This window comes from Triticum dicoccoides, chromosome 3A (assembly GCF_002162155.2).
Source record: "Triticum dicoccoides isolate Atlit2015 ecotype Zavitan chromosome 3A, WEW_v2.0, whole genome shotgun sequence".
Lineage (NCBI taxonomy): Eukaryota > Viridiplantae > Streptophyta > Magnoliopsida > Poales > Poaceae > Triticum > Triticum dicoccoides.
This window is the reverse complement of record NC_041384.1, coordinates 278,221,666-278,231,213: the sequence shown is the minus strand read 5'-3', so window position 1 is coordinate 278,231,213 and position 9,548 is coordinate 278,221,666.

Here is a 9,548-nt window from a genome sequence, read left to right as displayed (position 1 = left end):
CCAAACACCTATGTCACCAAGAACCACCTCTTCGGTGCACAAAGAGCATTGCATCAAGAACAACTAGCATGGAGCGACCGCATTGACAATCTCGCCACCGACTTGCGACATTCCGAGCAACGTACAAGATACTACTCCGACAACAAGCTCAATGAATAAAAACAAGAGAACAATGCAAGAATAGACGAGATTCGTGCCTTGTTGGTCAACCGCTCTTCTAGCACTTCGTCATATTCAAGATAGAGCCGCTCGAGTCGACACTCCAACGACACCATCTCAGGCTCAAGTACACCGATGTCGAACACTCTTTGTCGAGCCGCGCGCCAAGACCATCAAGCAAACCGCAATCCTCTACATGACACCGATCCTCAAGAACAACTTCTAGCGCAAGAACATCAACATCGTCAAAATGAAGCTACCTTTGTGCAAGCACAAGAATGGCAACGCCTACTCCAACAAGAGGAAGGACGAGCACACCAACACCAAGACAAGCAAGATGCAAAGCTCTCCGTTAACAACAACAACAACGACAAGAAGCTCAAGCACTTGAGGCGTAACGTGCCCTTCAAGACACAAGTCGTGTTGTCGCCGCATGCAACCGACATACTCACGAGCAAGAAGAAGCACTTCACAATGAAGTTCAAGAGAGGAACTATCAAGCATGATTGCACGGACAAGTACCACAAGCTCAATAAGAACCACAAATTCGCCAACAACAACAAGATAATGGGAATCCTCCACATCAAGAGCAAGTTGAGGGCGACAATCCTCCATGTTAAGGACGTCATCACCCTTGCCCCCAACACAATGAAGAGCAATGCTATGGCAAACTCAAGTTCACCATGCCCAAGTTCACCAGAAGCAATGATCCTGAAGAGTAGCTTTCATGGGCATTGAAGGTTGAAAAGATCTTTCGTTTGCACAACTATGAGGAAGAGAGGAAAATCACCATGGCGTCCCTTGAGTTCCAAGACTATGTCCTCATTTGCTAGGAGCAACTCATTGAGCGTCAAGAAGCAAGAGGTGAACCACCAATAACAACTTGGGATCAAATGAAGGAAGTCATGAGAGCGCGCTTTGTGCCAACATACTATAACCGCGACCTCTTCAAGCGACTACAACTCCTCAAGCAAGGAACAAAGACCGTTGAAGAGTACTACAACGAAATGGAGATTGCCATGATGCCAGCTAATGCACGAAAGATGATGAGCAAACTATGGCACATTTCTTGAATGGACTCAATCACCCTATCAAGAAAATCGCCGACTTCCAACCTTACTCAAACCTCATCGAGCTAGTGCATCAAGCTACTAAAGCGGAGCGACAAGTGCAAGATGACTTCAAGTATGCCAAGTACTCTTCCAAGACATATGGCTCATACAATCAAGCTTCAACGACTACAACACACTACAAAAGAAATACACTTCCATGATGATGCGTGTTTGTCACAGTAGGTCGCTTTTTTTGTCATGCATGTACATCCATGACAAATTTATGACAGAATCAAGATAGTCATACTTGTGCTGTCGTAGAAGTGTTCCATGACATTACCAAAATTATCATCACGGAAGTGTCCACTTCCATGATGATAAATCGCACGTCACAGAAGTGCTTTCGTCAAGGGTGACCGACACATGGCATCCACCGTAACGAACGCCGTTAAGCTATCGGGTCAGGTTTTGGATCCGATAACCCGTTAACAGCCCCGACTAATGGGGATTTTCCACGTGTAAAATCATCATTGGCTAGAGGAAACACGTGTTGGCTCATCGACGGGACAGATGTCATCCACTCACTGGACAGAATGCGCCTATGATACGTCGACACGTGGCACGGCCCAACAAGTTTAAATGGGTCGGCCCAACTAAAGGCCCACAAGATTTTGCGGACCATAATGGGCCGGCCCAGCTAAAGGCCCACGAGATTTTGCAGACCATAATGGGCTAGCCCAGCAAAAGGCCCACAAGATTTCGCGGGCCATAATGGGCCGGCCCAGGTAAAGGCCCATAAGATTTTCGTGTGCCATAATAGGCCGGCCCAGGTAAAGGCCCACAAAATTCTTGCGGATCATAATGGGCCGGCCCAGCTAAAGGCCCATGAGATTTCGCCCACATTAATGGGTCGGCCCAGCTGTAGGCCCACAAGATTTTGAGGACCCTAATAGGCCGGCCCGTTAACTGGCTGCCATGTTTTGGGCCAAATGTCGGCCCATATTTGATCCGGTCTATTAATGGCCTGCCACGCTCCGGGCCTAATAGTGGCCCATATGAGATCCGGCCCGTTAAAATCCTACCACATTCTAGGCCAAATTATGGCCCAGATCAGGTCCGGCCCTTTAAGAGGTTTTGGGCCTAATTATGGCCCATATCAGATTCAGCCCGTCAACTGGACACTATGCTTTTGGGCCCACTTGCTAAAGGCCCACTTAGTAATTCGGCCTGATATTAGTTTTGGCCTGTTAAGGGCCCGTTTAACATTTCGGCCCTATATTAATTTCAGCCTGTTAAAAGCCCGTCATATAGTTAGGCCTAACTACGGCCCGGTTTGCATCCGGCCTGCTCGCAGCCAATATCTATTTGGGCCAAACAAGGACCGAGACAATTTTTCGGCATGTTAAAAACCTGTGATTTGATTCGCACAATCATGGGTCGGGGTTCATTTCGGGCTGCTGACGGCCCGTGAGCTGATCGGCATGTTTCGGTCCCAACCTACATCGTGATTGCATGACGGCCTGATTATGTACCGTAATTTTATGGTTTGGCCGGTTTACTGCGAAGACAGGATATATATACAGTAAAATAACTGCAGCATCGTGAATAAGAAAAAACCTATACTATACAATAAAGAAATTACGGCATATTACATCCACTAGGCATCAAAGTTCGCCACTATGATAATAAAGCACAAGCAGACAGCAGATTACATACACTGGGCATCAAAGATCGCCACCAGTGCAAATAAACACACCGACAAAATAATATACAAAACCGACAGCACTTCAATAGAGTTCAAAAAAGGTTAGCCCTGCTGGGGAGCTGCAGCGCAAGCAGCTGAGCAAGATGATGAGACTGCGCTTGTTCAACACTTATATCTTCCTCACTCTGAAAGATAAACAAGCAGACAGATGACAGGTTTTGCACATAAAAGTATCAGTGCTGACAATTCATCACATTTCTTACTGACGAATAAAGTGACACAGTTTAAATTTGCATTAACACAATATGGTATTGTTCAGGTCAAGACATGGCAGGAAATGACATTGTGAAGGAATTGGCAGCTTCACGACACCACTGGATTACAGATCAATAACTCATAAGTATCAATGGTTAGTGTGCTGTCAATTTATACCATTTCAGATTGGCAAATAAAGAGACGGTTTAAATAATAGTAGAATGATATGACATTGTTCATAGTTAAGACGTTGCAGAATATGACATTGTGCTGTAGTGGGTAGGTTCACCACACCACTGGATTACGGATGAAGAACAGAAGCATACATGGAGTAAAATAGAAGATCACTTGCTCTGTATAGTTTAATTTACATGGTATGAAGAAGGAAGTTGGTTGTACAACTGAAAACTTAAATTGAGATAGGACAAACTTTTGTTTATGAACTACATAATAAACTTTAAACAAGCAATTTGATGCAAACACCAAAAATAAACAGCTGTTGCAGTCATGCCTAACCAAATATATACAACAAAGTTTGAAGGCTTGAGATGGACAAACTTACATTATTGGTGAAGATAGGCTCTATAAAGGCCTTGTCCATGCTGATGGGGGGGCGCAATTCAAGAAGTTTACCATAGAATCTTCTTCAAAAGCATTGCCTTTATTCTATGTTTTGTTAAGAGTAAATATAGATGTGATAATATACGAAAAATGGAGAATATTTAAGATAAGATGAAGAGTGATGCTACATAACCAAGTAGCTATAAATGTAAGTGCAGCGATACAGGCAAAAGGTGCAGCCAAGAGCAATGCACAACTAAACTTCTTCAGTACCAACCTTATGGTAAGATTAAATATAGATCTGATGTGTAGAAAATGGAGGGCAAAGGAAAATAAGCTGCAGAGTGATGGTACATGAACAACTACCTGTCATTATAAGTACACTGATAAAGGACAGCATGTACTTACAAGAACAATGCAGAGCTAAAAAAACATTGGCATTGGATATATTCTACACTAATGTAACCATTCATACAGATCAGATAATTTGGAGCGAACAATAGATAAGCAAGCTATCATGCATACTGCTGTCACATAATGAACCAGGTATGTATGCAAGTACAGTGATACATGATAACAGGTACTAACAAGAGCAAAGCAGCGGGTAGCATATTTGCGATATCCTGTCGTTCTTGTCAAACCAGAATTCTTCTTCGAGCAGATTTCCTGCAAAAAAGATCCGTAAGGCACATGCGGAAAAGTAGAAGTTCAAATTGTCATGTGATTTCATAGACAGTACCTCATCCTGGGAATGAGACCAGTGCATAAAAAGGTTTTTCCATTCAATGTCTTCTAAATTTAGCACAGGAGACTTCACCGGAAATTCGTTTATAGACTTGCCATCAAAGTGTGATTTCCTCAGGTAACACCGATACTGCTGCAATGCTTCCTTGAAAAGCACAAGCAAGCTTTGCTCGTCATGACTATCCAGATTGACCCTCGCCTAGTTACAACAATGTAATGTAAATCATTCATGTGTTCAATCAGCAAAAAATAGGAAAATAATAACCATGAATAATAGCACTTACACGTAAGTTGGACAGGAAGATGTGAAAATGGTGTTTGTCTTCACAATAATCTTCCCATGATGGGAATATATGCACGTAGTCCCTAACAACATTGAAGCATTGTCTTTTAAACTGGGAATAAATGGAATGGGGTTCCAATCTACAGGAATTGGTCGTCTCTGCAGTTGGGATAGGTCTTCATCCAGTGGACTTGCTGTACTTTTTGCTGGAGTGGGATTTTTCTATGGTACAGCTAGTGCTATGGCAAATGAAATCGGTATACCTTTTGCTGGAGTGCAGGTCCTGTGTGGTGGGGCTAGTGGTGTGGCCAGTGAAGTATGGGTACAGTCTGCTGGAGTCGGTCATATGTTTTGTGTCACTGGTTGTACAGCCAATATAAGTGGGGTGATATCTGATTTCTCCGGCACCACCACGTTTTTCAAGGACTTTGCTGGTGCTCCTTCAGGTTCGGCGATCACCCTGTTCCTTTTTGATGTCTGATGCACAAGAACAACATTTGAGTGGAAAAACATGGTATGATGACAGATGGAATATGTATTGATAATGGATGGGCATGGCATCTCGACATATATGATGAGTAAACTAAGCAGATGGCGCTGCAACAAAGTAGAAGAAATGCAAGACAACGTATGCAAGATACCTGCAATCAATAAAACATTGCCAAATTAGAACAGGCACCTTGATGGGTGAACAGGACAGGCCATCTGCCTTTGACTCTTCGAGGTTAGAATAGTCATTAGGATCATATTCTGAACAAGAATCAACAGGTGGGGAGCGTATGAGTTTCATTGTATCCAGAATGGCACTCAATGCCTTGGTGCAATTTTGTAAGTCATTGCAGTGTTTAGCTTCAAGAGTGGACTGATGCTAGTGCGACACAAAGTAGCTACACAGATCATAGTGTAGATATAACGGGAAAACCTTAAGCATCAGAGTAAAATCAGCAAAGTGGAACTTGCTCGAATATATGTGCTAGTATTGCCGGTACGGCTAGAAAGGCTTCGGATACCAGCTCTCTTCAAGTGAAGGTGCAGTACTGTTAATATCAATGTAACACTCAAAGGCGAGACAGCTCCCCGCATGTCCTTGCTATTCTTATATGATTCAAGTGGGCAGGCCACTACAAATCCTATTCCTATGTTTACAAGATCCTACGAATCAAATAGGCTCAAAGTGTCCATCACAACCGACCGTATAGAGCTCTACACTGCAAATGTCCCTGCGAATCTTCAGTACAAGGAACATACTGTACTACTATCATACTCCCTCCGTTCCAAAATATAAGTCTTGGTAGAGATTTCCACTATGGATCACATACAGATGTATCCAGGTACATTTTAGAGTGTAACTCATTTTGCTCCATATGTAGTCCATGGTGGAACCTATACAAAGACTTGTATTTAGGAATGGAGAGAGTACATATTAAAGAAGAACGGAAGAGGAACATGGTAAAGAAGAGCAAGCCGATTTTGGATAATAAAATGTTGGTTGCGTAGTGCCCACACATGATGAACCAGAGCGCATTAAGAATGCAACTCCTAGTTGTCTCTCGACCATTTCAGCTGGTTGGATGAAGATCCTACGTCTCCTAACCCTTCTTCTTCCTCGTCTCTGATTCTTCCCATACAGGACACCGCATGGGCTGCCGGCCGGACCACCGGCCCCCACCACCTGTGTTCCTCCGCCACCCCCACCCCCACCCCAACCCCCACCCACGTCGAGTTTTCTTCGTTCGGCGAGGCCCCACAACCACCCGAGCCCCTTCGATCACACCGGCGAACTCCGACTAGCTCTGAAAAATTGACTGACCCAATTTTGAAATTTAGTCTACTGTGATTTAACTAGTGTGGAATATAAAAGGGGAAAACCGTAAGCATTGCGAGTATGGTGTTGAGCGTGCCATGGCGGATCTGAAGGTGCAAACCGGACAAAGGCAACTTTGCAACCAAGACAAGAAATCAGAGTAAAGCAGTGGCGATCTATTTTCTTGCTGCGATAAATAAGTTGAGCAGATACGAAAGAGTATAGCCTCTGGTGCTGTGCCGTGTACGCATCTGCTGAGAATTTGATGGTGCTGCGGTAGCAATGGCTGTCGGCGGCGTGGAAGCAGATCTAGGAGGGTAGACAGTGGCGGCGGGGCGCGGTGGACGAGACGGTCGTAGGATCGGCGCCGGCAAGGTGGACGATGGTGGGGATGAAGCGAGAGGATGGGATGCAAGGATCCCGGTCCGAAGCCGTGGATGAGAGAGGTCGATCTCTTGTAATGGACGGCGGCGTCGGGGTATCAGCTCCGGCATGGTGGAGGAGGACGGTGGTGGATGGGGTGGCAGACGGCGACGTACGGAGGAGGGTGGGGTGGAGAGGGTGTTTTGGCGCCCACGGAGTACGAATGGGGAAAAGGGAGGTAGAGAGGAAGGGGGAACCATGTATTTAGGGCGCGCTTGTCTCAAATGCGAGGAAATTTACAAACTTAGCCCCTGTTTCAAATTTCTACTACATCACAGCAACACTAGTCGGTTGGGGATAGGACGGTAATCTCGCATACACCGAATATTTGCCGACGAGAGTTTGTTTTTGGCTCCCACCGTGTATGAATATGAATCGGGGAGGGAGTCGATTTCGGCCGAGGACACACTGTGTTTTGGCACCCACCGTGTATGAATCCGGGTGAGAGGCGGTTACGTCATGTTTGGGTGAAATTACAAACCTACCCCTATCGAAACCTATAGAAATCCAGCATATAGGCTTTGCGTGGCAGGGATAGGCAGTAGTGATTTCCATCTCGCAGATTTTGGTTTCGGGCGGTTACTGCAACTTTCCCCGCTTCATTCAAATTTTGCAGAGTGCATGTTTACCGTGCCAACTCAATTTGAATCCCGTTTGTATTCTTTTTTTTGGGCGGGATCCATTTCAATTGGAATTACATTCTATATACATCATTTTTTAATATATACTTTCAAAAGCACAACACCATTTATACATAAATATGGTTTACAAATGGCATGATCTCAGATTCATAAGGTTGTATCCATCAATTTGGATTTTCAAATATTTGAAACCACTTTATGTTGAAATCCAATGTATGCATTCCTCGCTAACTGTCTCCAATTAATGTGTGTTTCATGCGGGTTTTTTTACTTCTCAAACATGTATAATGTGTTTCACACACGCAACATATAGTGTAATCCCGTTTAGACATTAATTGCATATAAACCATTCATTGTTTGTAATTGAAGAATCTATGGATCACCAATATTGATAAACTATATAACATTACACGTGTGCCCAAATTCAAATGAAAATGCATGTTTGATACACCAATTTGCGTTATGATATTATCGATGTCATGATCTCGAGTTTAAATATTTGAATCCCCTTTAATCCAGATATTCGTCGCATATAGCTATCACTCATGCTTATATAGGACTATCTCTCTGGATCTATACGCGTTCATCGTCTCTCAGGTATCTCTCGTGCTACCTGTATGTCGACAATGATCTTTTATCTTTGTAACACACTGACGGTACTCTCTCCCTCGACCTTCATCACTCTATCTCTCTCTAAGTATATCTCGCTCCCTGCTATGTGTCCCTAACTATGATTCTCCATGTGGAATCTCTTTCTCTCACACAAACACAAAACTTTGTCTCCCGGGGTCTCATTTCTCTCTACTATTCCCATGTGTGCCACTCGCACACCCCTCATATAGAGATGTCTTTCGCTCCTTAGATATGAGAACCTACGACTCTTCCTCTTCAATATATCTTTCTCACACACAAACACAAACTCTGTCTCCCAGGGTCTCATATTTCTCCATTGTTCTCTTGTATGTCGCTCACACACACCCTCTCTCCCTAAAGATATCTTGCGTTCCCTTGTATGTCTCTCTAGCTATCACTCTCGTTGTGAAATATCTTTCTCTCTCACAGACACAAAACTCCGTCTCTCTGGATCTCATTTCTCTCTGATATCTGTTTGTATGTGACTCACACGCACCCTCTCTCTATCTCTCTCACACCCACACACATAACCCAGCCTTCTGATCCACTCGACTCCTATCTCTAACGCACACTAGCTAGCATCTTTATCTTTCTATTTATCTGTTTCTCCATCAACCTTCTTTCTCACCCTCACTCGTGATTCCTATCACGCAAACTACATATGTTTCTCTCTACATGCAGTCAAGTGCCCTCTCACACACATATATAACTTCACCCTTTGAACCACCCGACGGTCATCTCCAACACCCAAACTAGCGGATGTCCCTCTAGCTAGCATCTCCATCTCTGTATCTATCTGTAGTTTCTCCGTCAACATTTCTTTCTCACACGGAGTCTTGCTTCCTATCACCCACACTATATATGTCTCTCCATACATATGCATTTATAGGTTGGTATCTTTTGCACAATCGTTGCGCCTCACTCCCTCTGCTCGCCATAGATGCATGCTCTAGCCCACGCCACTATCTCTTAAAGACAAAAACACATGCTCAATTGTCGGAACTTCTTCCATGCATTCTCACATGCATGCATATTATCATACCGATCCGTCTCTCCCATGTTGTTGATCTTATGACTTATGTCTTCTTTCTTTTATCTCGACCATGCGCGCGCGCACACACACACACATCCAACGTATACATGTATACCTCTCACACATGCACGTTCAAGGTCTCTATGTCTCCATACGTAGTTAATTACCCTCAATCCTAACGCCACATCGAATCGTTCTCCTCTTTTGTGCACATAACTTCCGCCTGGATGGGTAAAACACACACTCACACTTAAC